Source organism: Ciconia boyciana, chromosome 2, assembly GCF_034638445.1.
Source record: "Ciconia boyciana chromosome 2, ASM3463844v1, whole genome shotgun sequence".
NCBI classification, from domain to species: Eukaryota; Metazoa; Chordata; class Aves; order Ciconiiformes; family Ciconiidae; genus Ciconia; species Ciconia boyciana.
Genome location: NC_132935.1, coordinates 72,043,343 through 72,064,863, shown reverse-complemented (window position 1 = coordinate 72,064,863; position 21,521 = coordinate 72,043,343). Strand labels below are relative to the sequence as shown.

Genomic DNA, 21,521 nt, shown 5'->3' with positions numbered 1-21,521 from the left:
GGTGGTGAATGGAGTTTACTCCCGTTGGCGGCCGGTCACAAGCGGTGTTCCCCAGGGCTCTGTGTTGGGGCCAGTCCTGTTTAGTATCTTTATCAATGATCTGGACGAGGGCATTGAATGCACCCTCAGTAAGTTTGCAGATGACACCAAGTTGTGCGGGAGTGTTGATCTGCTTGAGGGTAGGAAGGCTCTACAGAGGGATCTGGACAGGCTGGATCGATGGGCCGAGGTCAATTGTATGAGGTTTAACAAGGCCAAGTGCCAGGTCCTGCACTTGGGCCACAGCAACCCCATGCAACGCTACAGGCTTGGGGAAGAGTGGCTGGAAAGCTGCCTGGCAGAAAAGGACCTGGGGGTGTTGGTTGACAGCCGCCTGAATATGAGCCAGCAGTGTGCCCAGGTGGCCAAGAAAGCCAATGGCATCCTGGCTTGTATCAAAAATAGTGTGGCCAGCAGGACTAGGGAAGTGATCGTGCCCCTGTGCTCAGCACTGGTGAGGCTGCACCTCGACTACTGTGTTCAGTTTTGGGCCCCTCACTACAAGAGAGACATTGAGGTGCTGGAGGGTGTCCAGAGAAGGGCAAGGAAGCTGGTGAAGGGTCTAGAGCAGAAGTCTTATGAGAAGGGGCTGAGGGAACTGGGGTTGTTTAGCCTGGAGAAAAGGAGGCTGAGGGGAGACCTTATCGCTCTCTACAACTCCCTGAAAGGAGGTTGTAGCGAGGTGGGGGTTGGTCTCTTCTCCCAGGTAACAAGTGATAGGACGAGAGATAATGGCCTCAAGTTGTGCCAGGGGAGGTTTAGCCTGGATATTAGGAAATTTTACTTCACTGAAAGGGTTATCAAGCATTGGAACAGGCTGCCCAGGGAAGTGGTTCAGTCGCCATCCCTGGAGGTGTTTAAAAGACGTTTGGATGAGGTGCTTAGGGACATGGTATAGTGGTGGTCTTGGTAGTGTTAGGTTTACGGTTGGACTCGATGATCTTAAAGGTCTTTTCCAACCTATACAATTCTGTGATTCTGTGATTCTGTGAAAGGTGCCTGCAGGACCAGAGCCACTCTCTACCTGGAGAATGAAACCGGGCACTCCACATCCCCTGCCATATTACACCAGCAGTACGGTATCAGGCAGTTTGGCCATCCTGATGTGTTCAGCTAGGCTGCCTGCAGTCCCCACGTTGACAGCTGGTTCATACACTGCCCTCCCTGTGGGTACCAATGCCAGTACTTAGGAGCAACCATTACATGCCCCGGGACATCCACAACTCTTATTCCACATGGCTTCATCTACTGCCAGGTATCAACAAACGATACTAGTTTGTGTAAGTGTCTTTCTTAGCATTGGTTTACATAGTGGAGCATATCCTTCTACTATTTACTATATGCTCTCCTGCTTATCTCAGTGTAACAGTGGTGCTGAAGCACAGCTTGTTATACCAGTTGCAAGTTGTGGATCCGACAGCTTGGCCTGCATTTGCTCTCATCATGTATGGGACAATGCCAATTCAAAATCACAAGCCATAAACAGACACGTTTACTTACAGTTGTTAATAGCACTCTGTAGGTAGAAATAAAAATACTTTTTAAAAGCTCTTTATTTCTCTGCACTTAAATTGTCCACTTTTTTCTTGACTTCTTTCGATCTAGACAATGAAAATGTAAAAAAGTCTCCAAAGTTTTTATGTTTATCTGTTTAAAACCAACTTTCACAGGATTTATTTTTAGTTGCAGAGGACTTCTGGGGGTGATAAGTCGGGTAAAAGCTTGCTTCTATAACATCTAAATGTTTGTTGGATTTTGTCAGCTGTTTACGACAAATGTGACCCTCTGATAGCGCTCATCAACAAAATGCTGCGAGTAGCTTCCATTTGGATCAAGAATGAACATCATCTGCTGGCGCCGCTCTCTGTGAGCCACGCTTCTGTATTAAAGGCAAGGCTGGATGCAGTTTTACTACTTTTAATGAAAATAAGTACAGTTCTCAGCCTCCCAGCTTGCTGCTGGTGCTTTTCTCGATACTGAGCGACGCTTATGTGCCATTGATACGCAGCACTCGGCTAATAACACGCCGACTGCCTTTCAGCATGCCCAAGTTTCGCTTCCCAGCCGTGAACTCCCTTCACCCCTCGGCTGGTGCACCGGCTGCGCGCAGGAGGGGGGCTCCCCAGCCTAGCAGGCGAGCCTGGCTCCCGCACGGAGATGCCCGGCAGGGACCCCCGGACCCCGCACCGGCCCTTCTCCCTGCGCAGCTGCGCCGGTCCCTCTCCGCGGCCGGCAGCCCGCTCCGCTCGCCTCGCAGCCCACCGCCACCGGCCGTGCCGCCGCCGAGAGCCCCCCCCGGGACCGCCGCCCGCGGGCGCGGCTCCCCACCGCTGCCGCTGCCGCTGCCGCTGCCGCCCCGCCCCTGCCCCGGAGCGTCCCCGCGCCCCGGCCCGCAGCGGCGGGCGGCGGGGGGCGCCCGCGGGCGGCGGCGGGAGCGCGGGCGCGGGGGTGGCCGAGGAGCGGCGGGGGGGGCGGCGGCGTGAACGCGGCTGCAGAGCCCCAGCGAGCCGCGGGAGCGGGAGCGGGAGCGCCGCGCCCGCCGCAGCCGCCGGAGCCGGGCGAGGAGCGAGCCCGGCCGCCCGGAGCCGCCGGGGAGAGGGTCGCGGCCGCGGCAGCCCCGCGGGCAGGCGGGGGGGGGCCCCTCGCCGAAAGCGCGGCCCCCCCTCCCCGCCGCCTCCGCCCGCCCCCAGCGAAGAGAAACAAAACAAAACCCCGGCACCGCCACGCTTTCCCTCCTTCTCCTCTTGGCATTTGGTGGTTGTTTTTTTCTTTTTTTCTTTTTTTCGTTTTTTTCTTTTTTTTTTTTTTTTCCTGGGGATTCTCCTTTCTCCTGCCAGACTGACTTGCACCTTCTTGATAATTTCTCTTCCCCTCGTTTTTTTATACTCTTCTCCCTGCTTCCAAACCCTGTGTCTGTGTGTTTCAATACTATCACAACCTCTGCTAAAAATAGATCTTTTTATATACCCTTCCTCCTCTCTGACCCCATCCAACACCCCTTGTTAAGGTGAGTTGTGTCTTTTCATCACTTTTTTCCTTGTGTGTTGGTTTTTTTTTGGTTTTGGTTTTGTTTTTTCTTTTCCCCCCTTTAGGGCAGGTTTTAGGGAGGAGGGGATGTGGAGGAGAGAATTTCGTGGGGAGTCAGGCATGTTTGCAAAGCCTTATTTTCCCTTCTGCAGCCTCAGCATCATTCCGGACTGCTCCCTTTTATCCCAAGGATGTAGCTAGCTGATGAAAGTAGGGAACTACTCTTCCTTAGCACTGCATGCTTGGGAGCCACAGCAACAGCAGGAAAAAAAAAAGCTTCTCTTTTTTCCTTCGCCCCCTGCCCCCCCATTCCCTCCTCCTTTCGGTGTTTTGGGTTTTGTTGGGTTTTGTTGGTTTTTTTGGTTTGGTTTTTTTTGGGGGGGTGTTTTTTGCTTGGTTGGGTGTTTTTTATTATTATTATTTTGGGGTGTGTGTGTGCTTGGTTTCTGTTTTTAAGCAATGCACAGGGGACTTGGACAGAATCTCATGTGATGCCGGGGGAGCGAGTGTGCGTGTGCACGTGTGTCTTGAGTGTGTGTGCGTGTGTGTGTGCCTATGTATGTGTGAAGTGCATTTGTATTTTGTGTTTATGGGATGATGAGTGATAAAGCTTCTAAACAGCCACTGTACGTAGAGCGAGGAGCACGGCAGAGACCGCTGATGGAGAGATCGGTCAGGAATGCAGGAAAGCTACAGAGCTCTTCACAGAGTTCGGTCCCTTGTGCTCCAGGACATCTTGCCATAGATCATTACTGGCACCTTCAAGGTGATGGCTCTCGTTCCTCTCCTGGCTTCTCAGTAGAGGAGCGCACAGAGGGAAAACTTTAGGGCTAACATGAATTGATAGCGTTTCTGTTCCTCCAGCAGCCCGAGACAGTGTTATTCCAGGGATAAGTGGGGAAAATAGCATTGTGATCCAGAGGAAACGGATCATTTGCTGTCACATATTAGTATTCAGTAAGAGAAAGAGAGGTGAAACATTATTAGTTTGGCCAGCCAGCAGAAGCATTGCAGCCCGGTTTACTTCCCAATTCCAAAGTTGTTTTAGGCTGTTTTTCTTTCTTCAGCTCCTCAACTAACTGTTCTTATTGACGACAGAAATGTGTTTCTACAGTAAAACAGTCTATTATAAATCTGCTGGGGAATGAGTTATTATTCAGATGCAATCAAATAATTTATCTCTTTCATGGATTTTTCCCCAGTCTTTCAGTGTGCTTTCAACTATGTATTTTACCTATGTGTGTGAAGTGGGGTAATATAGATTTTAGTTGCATTTTAACAAGGAGTTAAGGCATAACTTGCAGGGTGCCATTTGCAAAGTGTCACTTAATATAAAGCAAAATAACAGCCCCTAGCTCTTTTTCATGGATTTTTCACATCTCCCTTGTTTGTTTTAGAACAAGCAGGTGATTTTGCTTAAGAACTTGGAAGGAAAACTGGCTTCACAATGATACACAGTTTCAAATATTCAGACCTCAAAATTATTGCACTTGCCTGACTGTGAAACTTGAATTTGTTTATGAAATCTAGTGGATCCAAAGTACCTGAAAGAGCACTTTGTATACGTAGTTTTCTAACAGGTTGAATCATTTTTGCATCTAAAAGTTTACAAATGCACTAAAAAGCTTGCTGTCAGCTCTGTTTGGAGGCCTTCATGCTGTATGGATACAGGAACATTAATGTTGCCGGTCTAGTTAATGCAATTCCAAAATAACCTATCTTTCCACATGCTGCGTAGATGACGTTCAACAAAAATGAGCAGTCATGGAAGTAGTCTCGTGCTATCAAGAATCATTTCATCATTTCTTTTTCTTGCTAGCCTAAATTAAAATATTTTACACAAGGTTGCCTTGGGATTTTTTTTTTTCTGCTGTGGCTGGCTGATGTTGTGAAAGCAGGAAGCATGCTTTGTGTGAGTTGTGCCATTCCTAATGCTTGACAGCAGTGAGGGGAGAAACACCTGATGGGCTTCATATATTATCCCTGAAGGTATGCAGGAGTGAGAAAAAGAGATGGAAAACCAGCACAGTGCGCTACCAGTTTAAATAAATAAATAAGGGTGATGCATGTTAGCTTGTCAGTTGCTGTTCTGCTGAACCCTGACTACTGGCTAAACACATTTTCTTGGTAAGCACTGCGACGTGATACAATTTTCCTGATTTGATAGAGTTTGCTGTTAAAATCACATGTGGTACAGGAGAGCTCTTGTTCTGCTGATAAAAATCATGCCTCCTCGTTTTAATCCAGAGAAGGCTGAAATATCCACAACTACTGAAGTCACTAGGCATTACTTGTGTTCAGCACTCGTCAGGATTTTTTACCCAAACGTATCAGGATTCAGGGTATTTCCAAAGGATACAATTGCCAACAAATCTGTAATGTGTCATTTTGTTTAGATTTCACATTGGGTGCATACAGTATGTTTACAAGTAAATGTTTTCTTTTACCACAGGAACACTAAAATGTGTCAGTAGATGGAAAAGTTTAGCATTGGTTTTCTCATGGGCTTTTTAAGAGAATTCTCTTGGTATCCTTTAGCTGTTTGTGAAAAAGCAGTGTTTGCTTCAGAAATCTATGCACTAAGTTACTTACGCTGGTTGATTAGCTGTTGACATCAGTGAAGGAAAAAAGTGCATGGAATATTTGTACAAAAAAAAGACCAAGTCATGTGTTTCTTTATCGTAACAACTGAAAGACAAGAGTGCTTTCAGCTGGATATGAAAATGCTGAAGCAAGGTTAACGTTGAGTTTGATCTGGCGGTCGTTCCCATTGATGTGGATGGCAGCACACCAACACTTAGGTTATTCTATAACGTACTAACCTAGATTAAACTTTCCTTTAGTTTATGTTTTGAGGCTTTGATAAAACCTCAAACCTTGGATTTATTCAGCTCTAAAGCCTTTTTTTTTTGCGTTTGAAACAAGCCTTATAAAGCTGTGAACTGCTATAAGCAAAGTAATGGAGGGAGAGTTCAGAAGTCACTCTGACTTTGTGGGATTTCTCTCTACTGTTAGCCAACTGAAATGATTTTCTTGTATTATTGCACTTTATTATTCTGCAATATCAGTCTAAAATACCTAGTCCAAGGATTTTTTATTCTGTGGATGTGGTGCTTCCGCAAATGAAGAACATGTTTATTTTGTCTTGTCCTAAACTACAACTACCCATCAGTTTCAGTAGCATTTTGTTGCAGGGCAAAATTGCTGTTTCATTTGGACATACTCATTAAGGAATGTTGATCTTGGCTCTTCTTAAATTTTTGGAAAGGAAACGCAAACTATTACAGTGTTGCCTGGGATTTTTGGGGATGGGGCGCAGTGGTATTATCTATATCCATGCAGAATCCAGTCACAATATACGTTAAAAAGCAGTAGCATAATCCATCTGAAAACAAATGAATCCATTTTTCTCTGTAAATCCCTCTTTCCTTACTAGTTTTAAATGCTACTATGTGTGTGTTCCAACCTGAGTGTATATTTGTCATTGTAAAATGTTTAGATGAATGAGGTTACTTTATGCAAAACTGACTTTTTATTTGCATTTTGTCTGCTAGAAATATACTTTTTGTAATAAAATAGATTTTTTTCTGCTCTACTTGCTTACACAAAGAAGAAAATTAGTATATTCCTCCTGGGGACCATGTGTAACTCTGAAGAGCCGGGCGCTGAACAGAGCTACAAGCTGTTACCTTCCCAGTCTTGGTGAATGTGGATGAGTGTCAGGGGTGACAAGTGCTTGGGCATGGCAGGGGAAGGAAGAGCATGGCTCTTGGGGAAAGCAGAGTATCTAACTCTCTGGTGTTGGAGTGGCTGTGTGTTTCAGGGCTAAAATAGCAAGTCACTTCTTCACCCTTAACAGTATTAAACTCCTCTATCTCACGGTTTGCATTCAGTGATCTGCTTGATTTTCCCTTTGTATTAGAGTAGATATGGAAGACTTAATTACAGTCTGGTAGTGCTAACACAGCTCTCTCATGACAACTGTTTGTAGGAGGTCAAATGGAAAATAACTGTGGAGAGGAGTCTCCAGATACAGTGTTTCTTCTTTGTGGTATGTTTTAGTTTATGCCAGTTTTCCCTGGGTTTGCATCCCGCTGTTATACCCTACTTACCTGTGTAGGCTGGAGGCTGCTTTCTGTGGAGAAAGGGTTTGTAAGAAGGGAAAAAGAATATTATTGTTAACTTTGGAACAACACAATGCTCCACCAACCCCAACCAAATGCAAGAATAGCAGTGGCGTTGTAGGTAAAATGTTCAGAATTTGCTTGACATGAATACGAGATTTCATACTTAATGAGAGGAGACACATTTTTAAACGTAATTCCAAGGAAGTGCTCTTTTCAGAATGAGACTCAGCAAGTCCTCATGACCACTCTTGTCCTGCGGGATCTGTTTGGAGCAGCCCAGTTGATTCCTGGTTAAAGTGAGGTGGGGCCAGTTTCTCCCATTCGATCCACTACTGTAACTCCATGCTTGTAACTGGGTACCTATTCCAGTGCTGCAATGGTATCAGTAACAAAATTGAAGCTTTGTTTATAGGGCAAAATATATAACGCACTATTGATTTCTGCTAACGGGCAATGCTTTTAACAGGGTGTATGAATGCAGTCATTTTGATTATGGATCTGTTTACCTTGCAACATCCGTGACTTTCTCATCTATGCATTAGATATATTTAAATGCTGTGGACACTTAATAGGCTATAAGGAAGCAAAATGCTTATCTTCTGTAAATGATAGATAAAATCCTTAATTTGTTCTTTCGTTTGTTTTTGGGGTGTGTGGATGGTTCAGGACTACACCTTATTTGATTAAAATTTGTCTCTTAGTTTGCTTAAAAATAGTTACAAAAGGATTAATTATTATTAATTTTAGACAGTCTGTTCTGTATGCATTAAAAAAAATGTTTCATTTCATAACGAGGTTTTAGGGTAGGCCACTGATGTGTTATGAGAACTTAGCCCTCTTAATGACTGGTGGTTATCATACTTTCATTAATATAAATGACATATATAGTAACATATATCACATATATATACCATATATAGTGGTTGGATTATTTGAGCTTTGGTAGAATAAAACAGCCATTAATGTATGGTTCCTTTATCCTTGCCATCTTTTCATCTGTGTGAGTTCAGTATAAAATGTTTCTACAAGCCATAGCAGTTTGGAGCGATACCTTTAGTTCATGGTGGCTCTTCAGTAATGCAGGTAGGGATATACCAGTACTCAATGACAACATGGTGAAAGACAGGGAGCATCAGGTGGGAAGTAAACAGGGCCTTGAGGTGGGCTTAGAAAACCCCTCAGGAAAAACAAAAAAGTCTGTCTTTCTGGAGGAGAAATCAGCACGTGGCCATGATGTACTTCTAAGCTTCCTTGGTCTTAAGCGCTGTTTCTATACAGGACAAAATCCCAGTGGCTTACCAGCAGTGCAGAATCCTAATGACATTTATATAATCCAGCAGAGGTTGTCACAGGAGCAGAAAGGGAGAACTTCACAAGTAATACTTATATTTAGATACGGATGTGAATGGTTCCTTCTCCTGTTGTGATACCAATGGAGAAGTGTGTTCTGTTTCATTTGTGTACCTTTTGAAAAGGTTTATACATTTTGACTTATAGTAATGGATGGGGAATGATTTAGACTAGAAAAATATGGAAATTCAAAGTTAAGACTTATCTTGTACTTAACCATTACAGAGGCATGGTCTATGGCTTGGGAAGTCTTGTTGTAGCTCTGACAAACATCTCCTAAAGTGGCACTGAATACAGGGTTTGTGTGATGCTTTTCCTACCTGTAAAGTAGTTAAAATTAAGGCTAAATTCAGCAATTCCTGGTCGTGTTAAATAGTTCCTCAACTTCAGCGGGATTTCTTGCCTAAGCGAGAGACTCAGAAACAGGCTCGTAGAACAGTGACAACAGGGAAGGTGTGAAGTATCATCATTATTATTATCTCAGAGAAGCTTATCTTGTATGAGATGGCTCATGTTCCAGGCAGTCTGCATCACCAGACTAAAATTCCTTGGCACTTTCACTTGATTTCTGCAACGCGTCACTGCTCGATTCCGTGGCAGGATGAAATAAATTTAAAGTCCTTTCTAAAATCTGAGGTCTAAATAAAGAACATGTTAAATATAGGAACATTTTAAATATATTAATTGTATATGATAGTTCAGATTTAATGTTTTAGCCGTATGTTTCTGGATGTCCATCTATGTGCAAGAAATTATTTTGTCTACATTGGGATTTTCACCTAATATAAAAATACTTTATGAATTCTAGAAGCAGATAAATACTTCATAGGTAATTCTTTACATGTCAGAGATGAGACACTGGTGAGGCACTAGAGCAGGTTACCCAGAGAGGCTGTGGATGCCCCATCACTGGAAGTGTTCAAGGTTAGGTTGGATGGGGCTCTGAGCAACCCCTTCTCATTCCAGGGGGCTCGGACTAGATGATCTTTAAAGGTCGCTTCCAACCCAAACCATTCTATGATTCTATGTTACAGACATCAACTAATTAGCCATCACAGCAAACCCTCCTTGGGTTTTGTAGTATGTAGACAAATTTTTAAGCAGCAGTGACAGTAAAATGAGGGACCAGGAGAGGAGAATTTATTTTCCCCTCTCTTTTCTTTTTCTAGTTAGCCTTCAGTGGTAATGTGGGGTAGAGACTAGAAAAGAATTGAGGATTTGACTGTTCCTAGCCACCGTCTGAGTTTTAAGACTCCTTACTCTTTCTGAGTGGGGACCAGTGCTTGTATTAGCATTTGGGATTGGCAGGGTTCCCCTGCCTGGCAATACAGAAGAACCTGGGAAGGGGAGGATTTTGTGATTCTTTCAAGTCTGAAGGTAAAATCTGCAGTGCCATATGGATAATATCAGATCATCCACTCCTCTGAGATCTTTCCAGTGCATATTGCAAAGGCAAGCTCAGGCTAGATCTTCAAGGCCAAAATCTTAAAAGCAACTTCTAAATTTGCACTCTCACTCAGATTTTGCTTGTGTGTGGCACCTATACGTGCAGCCTAGAGATGTAAGTGATGGGAGGCAGAATCAGGGATAGTAAAGTAGCTGGAATCAAGGAAAGGATTTAGCAAAAGGGTAACAAAGTACATTTATAAGCAAATATGCAAAAAGGTAAGTGTGGGGGAGTCCTTAAGAGAGAGGATGGAAGAGGGAAAGGCATTGCACAGGGATGGAATTAATAAGATTTAACAGAATGCACAAGATAAAAAGCACAAGACAAATATCTGAGATGGAGACTGGATTAGAAGAAAGACAGTGCAACTAATGGTAGAAGGTGAAAAGACAGGCTGAAAGGGAGATGTACACTATCAATTTAAAGTGTAGTTTCGAGATCAGTTTAAGTTGATCTAAGTTCCAGTTGCTGCTGCAAAGGGAGTCCTGCACATCCTTCCTTCCTTCCTTCCTTCCTTCCTTCCTTCCTTCCTTCCTTCCTTCATTCCTTCCTTCTTTCCTTCCGAAAAATTTGTCCAGATCAGGTCCTTGATCCAGCTAACACCTCGTATTAACATTACAGCTGCCTCAAGGCAAAGAGGTGGGGGGGTAGACATAGGAAAGGGCAGCATAAAATTGACTTACGCTGATGACGGATCTGTGCTCTTGGTCTGAAAGTCCTGGTGAGATTCTGAGTTAGAAGTTAGTAAGAAGAGACGCTGGCTAGGAAGACTTGGAATGGTAACACAAAGAAAGGAAGAAGCCACCTGGGACAGTATTTATAGTGAGCAGTTTAGATGGCAGCATGCAAAGGAAAAAAGATGCTCAAAACACTTAGGAGGCAAAATCAAGCATTTAAAAGTTACAAAAAGCCAGTATTTACATTGTCTGTGTATTTAATTCAGCATCCATAGGCACGCCTGCTAATGCACTCTTTAATTACATGATCAAGTGGGGCTTTTTTCCCTCGGGACAGCTTGTAGAGAGGCAGGGTGGCAGAGGCTCCAGGAGTACCCTAACCCTCACGAGTGGCTACCCTGTCCCCCATGGCCCCTGTTGAGCAAAGCAGTGGCCTTGGGCCTTACTTTACCTCATTGGATCATGAGGTCATATCAAAGGATGGGAAGGGTGACAGTGGGTAATGAGAATGTATTGGATAGTGTGAGACCTGAGCATGACGTAAATGGTATAGAATAAGGGGTGGATACTGTCCTGGTTTCAGCTGAGATAGAGTTAATTTTCTTTATAGTGGCTGGTATGGGGCTATGTTTTGGATTTGTGCTGAAAACAGTGTTGATAATACGGAGATGTTTTAGTTGTTGCTGCACTAGTCGAGGACTTTTCAGCTTCCCATGCTCTGCCAGGTGCAGAAGAAGCTGGGAGGGGACAGCCAGGATAGTTGATCCAAACTGACCAAAGGGCTATTCCATACCATATGGTATCATGCTCAGTATATAAAGCTGGGGGAAGAAGAAGGAAGGGGGGGACATTTGGAGTGATGGCGTTTGTCTTCCCAAGTAACCGTTAGGCGTGATGGAGCCCTGCTTTCCTGGAGATGGCTGAACACCTGTCTGCCCGTGGGAAGTAGTGAATGAATTCCTTGTTTTGCTTTGCTTGCGTGTGTGGCTTTTGCTTTCCCTGTTAAACTGTCTTTATCTCAGCCCACAAGTTTTCTCCCTTTTACCCTTCCAATTCTCTCCCCCATCCCACCAGGGGGGCGTGAGCAAGCGGCTGTGTGGGGCTTAGTTGCCAGCTGGGGCTAAACCACGACACTGACAAAGTCCAGTGCTCAGCAGTCCCACCGGTACCTCCACACTTCCCTCTCACAACCTTCATGTGCATCTCCTTCATGGGCCCCAGCGTATTTCCTACTGACTTCTACTGCTTTTTATTAATCCAGTATTTATGGCTCCCAAACAAAACATCTTTCTGCCTCTTTTTGCCTCATAGCTGCACCTGCAATGTGCTATACATGTGCTGCATGTGTTAAGCTTACTTTTAAATGGTAACGTATGCTTCAAGTTTATTTTGGAATAAGAAGAAACAATGTAGAAAAATAAAAAGAAATTCAGAATAAAATGCCTTCAGAGAAAACGAGGCAAAGATTAGAATCTGGTTTGCAGTAAATGAAATATAAAGCTCTTAGGTCTTATTGGCTATCTTTTTAATGATTTTTAAAAAAATATTAAATGGGGAAATTAGATTATGCACAAATACACACACACACACAGACAAAACCACATTATGGATTCCACTCTTTGAAGGAAAGGGTTGAAAAAGAACAGTTTACCAGCCCTGTGAGAAATAAGATGCTGGCAGATGATGTCATGCTGTCTAGACTAGAATAAAAGAAGTATTTTAAAAAATCTTAGCTAACTTATTTAAATAAAATATTTTAAAATTCTAAGAAATCACAAGTGCTAGCTGATGATCTTTGATTTTACTTTGATCATGTTCTATGGGTTCTGGTGTCTTTTCATAACATATTTTTAAAATGCTTCTTTTTCTCCCTTTAAGCATACCTATAGAGAATTGCATACTCAGAAGAAGACATGACTGATTCTTCTGGGTTATCCAGTTCAGTCCCTTGCTTTTGCAGCCAAGATATCATATAATTCCTTTCATGTACTGATCAAACTCTTCTTACAACTATTTAAGGATTTTTTTTAGCTCCCATACTACCATTTGGAGGCTGCTTCAGTATTCTGGTTTCTTTTACTGTTAAATATGTCCATGGCCTGCTTATTTTACTTTTTTCTTGGTCTAATTTTGTACTTTAGCTTCAATGGCCTTTTCTGCACAGTGTTTACTGCCGCAAAGTATGCAGCAGTCCTGCTCACTGTCTTCCTGTGCTAGGCTTAAAAAGCAAAGTTCTTGCCTGACAGAGTTCAGCTCTGGTGAGGAATCCTGCATTCTTGTGGAGGAGAGACAATGGTGTAAAGTTAGACACAGTAGGGTTCTGGTCATGCTCCTCGTTCATATGATGACTAATCTTAAACCAGGCTTCAGTACTGACCTTCAGAGAGTGAGTGATATATCAAGTGCCTTACCTACATTTCTCTTTGGGGGTAGGTTTGGTCTTCCAGGGCATAGTGCTCTATGGGGTTTTTGCAGACTCATTTTCATTTGGCTTAGTTCTGGTTTCGTACTATAAATAGACAGACAGAAGGAACCTTTGTTTATAGTTTGAAAAAAAATCCTGTTTCTCCTTTGGATTAAATTTCAATTGGTGAGAGTGCATACTTTAACATTTAAACAGATACAATATTCTAAGCATTAATCTTTCAAATAGGAGGTAGCCATTATGCTCTAAGCAAAATTATTTTCAAATCAGACTAATACCCCTAATCAAGAATGCATTTGATTTCATGTGGATTTACCACTTGTACTTCATTTGGGAAGCTGGAAATTAGTAAGTTTTGATTTTCTAATTTTAAAATTACTGGGGAAAAGAATGTGTATATTTTATTTTTGTTCCTTGAAGTAAGATATAAACAGAGGACAGGAAATACAAGTGGCTGGCCTTTTTATGTTTCCAGAATTTACTTGAAATGGCTTTATTTTGAAAAGTGAAGGGCATCAACATTGGTGCAGCCTCACTTTGAGCACTATGTGCAGTTCTGGGCCCCACAACTTAAGAAGGGTGTGAAGGTACTCAAAGGCGTCCAGAGGAGGGCAACAAAGCTGGTGAAAGGGCTGGAAGGCATGTCCTATGAGGAGTGGCCAAGGACTTTGGGCTCATCTAGTTTGGAGAAAAGGAGGCTGAGGGGTGACCTCATTGCTCTCTGCAGCTTCCTGAGGAGGGGACATGGAGAGGGAGGTGCTGATCTCTTCTCCCCGGGATCCAGTGATAGGACACGTGGGAATGGTTCAAAGCTGCGCCAGGGGAGCTTCAGACTGGACATTAGGAAGCATGTATTTACCGAGAGAGGGTGGTCAAACACTGGCACAAGCTTCCTAGAGAGGTGGTCGATGCCCCGTGCCTGTCAGTGTTTAAGAGGCATTTGGACAATGCCCTTAATAACATGCTTTAACTTTTGGTCAGTCCTGAATTGGTCAGGCAGTTGGACTAGATGATCGTTGTAGGTCCCTTCCAACTGAAATTATTCTATTCTATTCTATTCTATTCTATTCTATTCTATTCTATTCTAATTAGTTCATGATATTTTCAGTTTGCTTTTTCTGTTCTTTCTCAAAAACTAAAGAGTAAAGTCGTGACATTGAAGCTTTTAAATCGTTTGCAACTTTAAAGTAGTTGCCCCTATGTGTGAAATATTTTAACCAGCATTTCACAAGGAAGGGTGAATGCTTTATAGTCAGATTGATATGACTATCACTGTCTTTATCAAATTCAGTTGTATACAAACTACTGTATACATTACTATTTATACAGGTAGGTCAGTATTTACCTAAAGTGGAATTATTGCATTTGTAATTTAAAAAAAACCCACCTTCCTATATTGTCATTAATCTTCTGTCGGAAGATTAATATGGGTGGATAAGATACAGTTCTGTTATTTATTAGATATTTAAAAATACCACAATAAGTAGTATCTAATATGACAGTGCTATACTAATACTACAATAAGCAATATCTAAAACAGTAAAATCCCACAGTGAACGAAGCAGCTGGAACTGTAACTCATATCAGCTGCCCAACACCAGACACTCCTTTCTGCTTTCTCCTGGGCCTGTTGATGTTTGCCTTGCCTGCATAATGACTGTGCATGTTATCTGCAAGGTGTTAGCCCATTAGTAATGAGGTGTAGACATCCTCTTCATGGAAAAGGGTATGTGTCACAGCGTTAAGATTTATGTATACCTACATGGGCAAATAACTTCACTCACTGGATTTGTCCCATTTAACCTAGCAGGGCTGCGGCTTCTCATTTGAGTGTTTGTAGGAGTAAGCTCTGGGTCATATTGGTCCTGCAGACCTGGGTGTGGAAGGGACTAAAGATCTGTGTGGGGAATAGACTGCCAGTGTGTGCATGCACAAAGGTTGGGGCTGAGAAGATGCCTGGAGTCCTTTGCCCTAACTCTGTTCAGAAAACCAGAATGTTTAGGCTGGCTGAAAAGAATGCAGCAATGCACAAAGAAGTGTTGTTTATGTTGCTGTTATTAAAAATCACGCACCAGATTTTTTTTATTGAGAAATGAACTTTAGATCTGGCAAAAAAATATTATAATAATATGTCATGGCAATGTGTGACTTGTTTTCTGAGGATGCTTTGGATGCTTTTTGATTTTCAAATTTTTTTTCCACATGCTGTTGCTATGGTAAGAATCAGCACATCACGAAGAGGTATCATAACAAATAGTATCATAACAAATAACCTGTAAGAGCTTTGTGTTTCCTGGGACAGCACAGGGTCAGTTTGGAGTTTCTAGTGAAGCCCTGTCAAAAGAGTTTTCAAACTGTGGGCAGCATCTCTCTTGTTATTCATGGACTACTTTTGCATGGCCAAAACAAATGAAGAAAGTCAACCTTTTTATCAACAAGTTTATATTAAGTACAAAAGAATTTTCACCTCCTTTAGAAAATTTTAGGTGTTCCATAAATCAGGAGGGAAAATATAAAGAAAAAAAGCCAGAAGGAAATGTGATGCAGTAATGGAGATGAAGCTAAGAAAAGCAAAATTAGAGATTTCCAGCTTTTTGGGGGTGGCCGGTAGGGAAGATGTAGCCCGAGGTTTACTCTATTTGACTTTTGGGAATCAAGTCTTGATAAAATTGGATGAGTACAAGAACTTGGAAATACCAGCTGTGGCCTATAGTGGCATGCCAAGCTCCTACATGGTAAAGATTGATCAAAGTATTTGAGTATTGAAAAACAGGTGGCATCTTCAGATGGTTCCAGGCCTAATTGCTGTGACTGCATTACCACCAGTACTTGTATACTACAGCATGCTAAACAGAGATCCTGTTGAATAGAGTTTTGAATTTACAGAACAGAAGTTACCTATGTTTCAAAATGTGATAGACTGAGCTTATCATGTGAGAGGAAGCCCTACTTAGTGCACTTTTAAAATAGTAACTGTAGTTACCGATTGATGCATGGGAAGAGGTGGAGAGGGGACCAGAGACTCCAAGTTTGTCTGAGTAGCCGAAGCCACTGGAGATGACAGGCAGTGCCTCTGCTGGAAGATTAGGAGATCAAAGAGTGTCTTCCTTATTCAGTATTAGAAGAGAGCGGGTTTGTCGTGCGACAAGGCTAACTCCCATTCCTGCAGCAGGATGCTGGGGGAAAAATTTTGAGAGGACTGCTGGTCCCTTCCTGAGTTATGGACTTTGAATATCAGACTCCAGTCTGACCTCTCTCCATTAGATGGCCAGAACTAGGGAGATTGACCAAGAGAGTTTAGTCCAAATTTAATGTTTCTCACCACAGACCTGAGGGTTTTTTTATATACATGGTCCCATCAATCCAGATGTTGCTCTAAACTACCAACTAAAGGCCATGTAGAAGAGTAGCTCTATGATATTAAATCATTTAAGATGTAAAGCATAAAAAAATGTTTAGTTAGAAGTTTAATTTATTCTTCAGGCTACAATGACTTCAGTTATTTTTGAAGCAGGCATCTCCTCAGTCGCAGAGTCGGTGGCCTCACGCCGAGCCCAGCATCCCTTCGGACTCATGCAGAGTTTGCATTGCAATAGTGTTTCCAGTGAGTGTTTTAGTAATCCTTCACACCCTTCAAGTGTCCTGGCTGCAGTTTGCTCACAGTAACCTTGTTCAGACCCACCTATGTGTTTCAAGGGTTAGCTTTCTGCTGTTTAGCCTGCTTAAGATTTTGATCCAATGTACCAGATCTCACTTGCAAGCTGGTTTGCAAACCTCCCAAACAGCAGAGTCGTGGTGGAGGTGCCTCCTTGGCAGCGGAGGGACTGTATTCCTTCTGAGGGACGCTGCTGAAGGCCAACAATCCTGGCCATCCTGAGCTTGGATGGTCCTCCCACCTGCTAGCATAAGTGCTTTCGCGTAGTGTGAAGACAGTGGAGTTCAGTAATAACCAGAGTGAGGAAGCAGTGGGATCAGCTAGCTGAAAACTTAGGCCTCTTGGAAAATCCCCCTCTAACGTGTTTCAGTCTCTAACTTATGTCAATATTAAAAAGGATTTTATGTCAAGGACTTCTCTGAAAATCCTGCTAACCTTCTGTCTTTGTTGGTATTAGATGTGGATATTTTACATCAGTGTGCAGAATTACTGTTATTTTTAGACTGTTTTTTCTGAAAGGCTGATGGCAGTCTGCTTCTTGCCTTCCTCCTCTTGCCTCCCGTAAGTCTTGTGTCCATTTGCTGATATCAGCCACATCTGCCACGGGGCTGAAAGGCACAGAAAACAATCCAGTCCCTGGAAGTTTTATCCAAACATGTGCCTGGACAGATGAGGAGGACACTGGCCCCAAGGAGAAGATTGCAGATTGTCCATGGTGGGCTCCAGGCAGACCTTTGACATACTCCAGCCATAGGAGTCAGTCAGTGGCTGGACCTTCTTAGACAGCTAAGGCAATTGAAATCAACACAAGTTTGTAGAAAACTAGGCTTCTTTAATGCCCTTTTTGTAATGCTTTTGTTCATAACCCTGACATATGGTAAGAATCCACATCTTTCATGGCTACCCTTGGCATTTAGGGATGCTCAGCACTGTGCAGACCTCTGTTTTCTGCTGCAGCTTTTGTTGGAACTGTGTTGTCGTTACAGCTTCTGCCACGTTTTGAATAGTCACATATTTCACGAAATAGTTTATTTAAAATGCTTTCTTGAGAAGGGTGTTATTGTGAGATTTAAAATGTGGAAGGTCTGAATGAAAAGCAACATTCTTCTTTGTAGCCCTGTTTTGAAGGTGTCTTCTGACACATGAAACTTTCATTATACTTTAATTATTGGCAGGAAGCATTTTCTTACCAGCATAGCACTTACACACAGTGAAATCACTTTTCAGGAGAAATTACTGCAAGGGATTTTTGGATGAGTTTCACTTTTGCAAATTGCTTAGTTTTTTTTCCTTTGCTTTTTCTTAGTACCCCATAAATTAAAGCACAAATGATAAGCGAGATCGTTATGCTGTCATGAATCAGTCAAGTTCTAATGGCCTAATGCACTAAGCCTTAATTAGTAATATTGTATTTTTAAAAAGACAATATTGTGAATGAAATCTGAACATGCACTGTTTTATAACTGGGCTTCCCAGAAGATTTTAAATGGATTCCTCTTCTTAGTATGTTTTTAAATAATTGATACGGCCACTTCAAGCCCTTAGTAGACAAATGAATTATTGGCTGCTAGTGACAAAATTTGGTTTGGGCATAATAACTTCACAGAGACATGGCACTGCATACATCTGCTGCTCTAATTAGAAAGTTTGCCTAGGGTGCTTGTATCAGAGAGAGTGGGAAAAAATAGTGCTTCACAATCTGTTGTAACAGAGTGATTCCTGCAAAATGTGATTTATACAAGATTTCTGGTTAACGCTTTCACTTCTGCTGGAACACTCAGATGCCATTTCAGCAAATTTTATGTAGGCAGTACTGCATTTGCCTTACCTGAATGGGCTGCCTGCTTGGAAATGCTGCTGTTGTATGCTAGATTTAGGGCCTGCAAATGCATTGGTCCGTGGTACAAAAGACCATTGCTGCTCTGTCCTACAGAAGTCTGGACCTTGAGCCGCTCCAACCACAGAGAATAAACCAGCAATTGCAGTTCCCTGGTGCTGTGTCCCTTTATTCCAGATAGGTTTTCAATTTATGCTTTTTTCCATAGGCAGTGAAAATCAGGAGTAACAGCATAAAAGGAGTTTTGGTGGTCCAGTGACAGCCACACATTTTCTGGGGGAAACTTATTAAGCTGGGGCCAAAAGCAATTGCTGTGGGACGATGATCAAGAGCATCTCATCTAACCGGGGAGCATACAGCCCTTGAAACCAGGCCCTTCTTACTAGAGCGGTTGTATCTCATCCAGTCGAACAGCATTCGGGTCAAAATAAATAGCTGTGGTTATGGGGAGAATTAATCAGAAGTGTACAAGAGCATCTTTTGCTTGCTTGCTGACTTTAATTTACGAATTCACCAAATATTTCCTTGGAAAGGATCCGTTTCAACAAATACCCATTTTTAAACACACAGCAGGATGTTGTTGTTGTGGAGCTCTAATTTATTGCAGCTTTCTGGAGAAGCCTGGTGGGCTTGGTGGAGAGTATAGAGAGCCAGGTCCTGTTCTCCTTAGACTTCATTCACTTTAATAAATAATTCTGGTACAAGGCACTTTAAGGGCCCTGAAAATAAAGCAAAGTGGAATTGGATTTAAGGAAAAGGAAAAGAATTGTCCCAAAAATATTTATGCCTCAGAGAAAGTGAAATGTGATCAACTACGTGAAATTCCTTATTAACCAATCTGAATGTTTCAGAGAGTAGATAAATGTCTTAAAGGCAAGTACAGGTGTTACAGGAGATGCAACTCTATTTTACATGTCACATTATCTGTTCATACTATGATATTGCAGAACAGCAAAGAGGCAAAGCAGCTCTTCAGATATTCTAATGAGATGTTTGTAAAAGCAAAATCAGGTATCAGAAATTGGAGAAATGTAGTAACCTGATGTGAAGGTATACTTCTGTTGTTCTTTTGAAATTTCCTTATCAGTATCTTTACAAAGAGTCAGAAAGGATGAAGCAGTATGATGCTGAGGGATCTCATACATTTATAGAGCATCCTGCCTGACATACAGTTGGATTTGAATTTCTTTCTTTTACAGTTCCAAGTACTTAAGTATGTCGCTAACTTTACAGTCAGTGTAACTATTAAAGTATTTATCCTTTTTGAAGGCCACAAATGATGGTGATAGAATGGTATCTAGAATATGTATACATTAATAAATTCATGGATAAATAGCATAAAGACTTTATCTTATTTCCATGAAATATCAGAAATGCTCTAAAAGATGAAAAAATAATGGTTTTGTGCCAGGATTCAGAGGGGGAATTAGAAAGGAAAGGAGGAGAGGACACCACAAATTATTGTCATTTATTTGTTCCCCAGCAGCAAACACCTAAAAATCAAAGAAATCTGTTTAAAATGGTTAGAGACTTTAGATCACCTGGTGTTGGAGTTAAGTTTATTTTCCCTGTAAGACATGCTTAAAGTGTTCTATTTATGGGTATTTGAGGGTTTTTTAAAGTTTAATTTCTACTGAACTGAAATTTATGGTTTTAGGGAGGCTTTCATAAGGGAGGACTATATAAAATTCCTTTCTTATCCTTCTAAATGATTCTGCTTTTCAGGGAGTCATTAGCTTTTATGCAATATGCTATGTTCATTTGTGAACTAACTTTTGACATATGTATTATTCATATTGTGACTGGTGTTCAAGTTCCATCAGTGATTTTACTGTCCAAAAGAAAGAACATTAGAAAGAATGAAGAACATCACTTTGAATGCACTGGTACTCTACATGCTTATTCATGTTGGGCATACACCAAGACTTTTTGCATATCCTTTCTAAATCACTCTTGATACACAAGTGAAATTGAATTAATTATAGAATGATATTCCATCCTCAGCAAAGATGTGTTCCATTCTGATTTGTCCTGCTTGCCTCATCAGCACAAAAGAGCATATATACAGGCAATTTCTTTTCTGTCCTTCTCAGTCACCAGACAATGGTACAAGACAAAAAGGATGACAGGAGCCAGTTTTTATGCTCAAGTTCCTTCCCCTGTTTCAGAAATGATCACTTTTCAAAAAAAGAACTGAAAATCAGAAGCTGATGGTCAAAAAGTGCAAATGTGGCTAAAACCTAAAATGTGGCAGCTTGGAGAGGTTTCCATTGTACCTCGTATGGCCTGAAGTTCAGGGGACTCACATTTTTCTATGAACTTGACTTTCTGACCAACCAGTGTCCCCTGGTATAAGAAGCAGCCTTATCCCTTTTTCAGTGGATCATGGGAATGTGATGGCCAACAGCATCATGGGAGATCTAGTCAAGCCAGAGAAAGGAATGGGAGTATATACATTTCAAACCACGCACAGGAGACACTGTTACTTCCAAGCGCAAGTGTTCCAGCTTTGACTAACATTGGAAAAGCTTTTCTGTCAGACGTTTTCTTCAGAAGCAAGTTTTTCTGTGGGAGTGAGGTGAGATGGGCGGGGAGTATTATGACCAAAGTATTTTTCTGTTGAAATGAATTTCTGATACAAAGTGTTCAATCTAGCCCTTGTGCCATAGCACCATAGGAGCAGGATGTGGCAGGATGTGCCATAGCACCACATGAGCAGGATGAGATGGATGAGCAGCCAAAACCCCAGCTACACATCTTTTTGGGCACTTGTTAGTAGGCATCGAAGGTTCATTGGATCTTATCTGTAGCTGCAACAGAGAGCTGAATAAAGTACAGTACTTAAGAACAATAAGGAAAAAAATCACTAAATATTTTGAGTGTTATAGAACTATATGCCTGCAGGTAGCAGGGGTTCACAGAACACGATCCCTCATT

At 42.1% G+C, this 21,521-nt stretch overlaps 1 protein-coding gene across 2 annotated transcripts in view; it reads left to right on the top strand.

Moving 5' to 3' along the window:
• The first annotated feature begins 2,554 nt into the window (after positions 1-2,554).
• LOC140647861 (poly(rC)-binding protein 3-like) overlaps positions 2,555-21,521 on the top strand; it is a 560,741-nt gene continuing 541,774 nt past the window's right edge. For both annotated transcript variants that reach the window (XM_072852964.1, XM_072852965.1), the window contains exon 1: positions 2,555-3,046. The gene's annotated coding sequence lies outside the window, so the exon portion shown is untranslated. The remainder of the gene's footprint in view (positions 3,047-21,521) is intronic.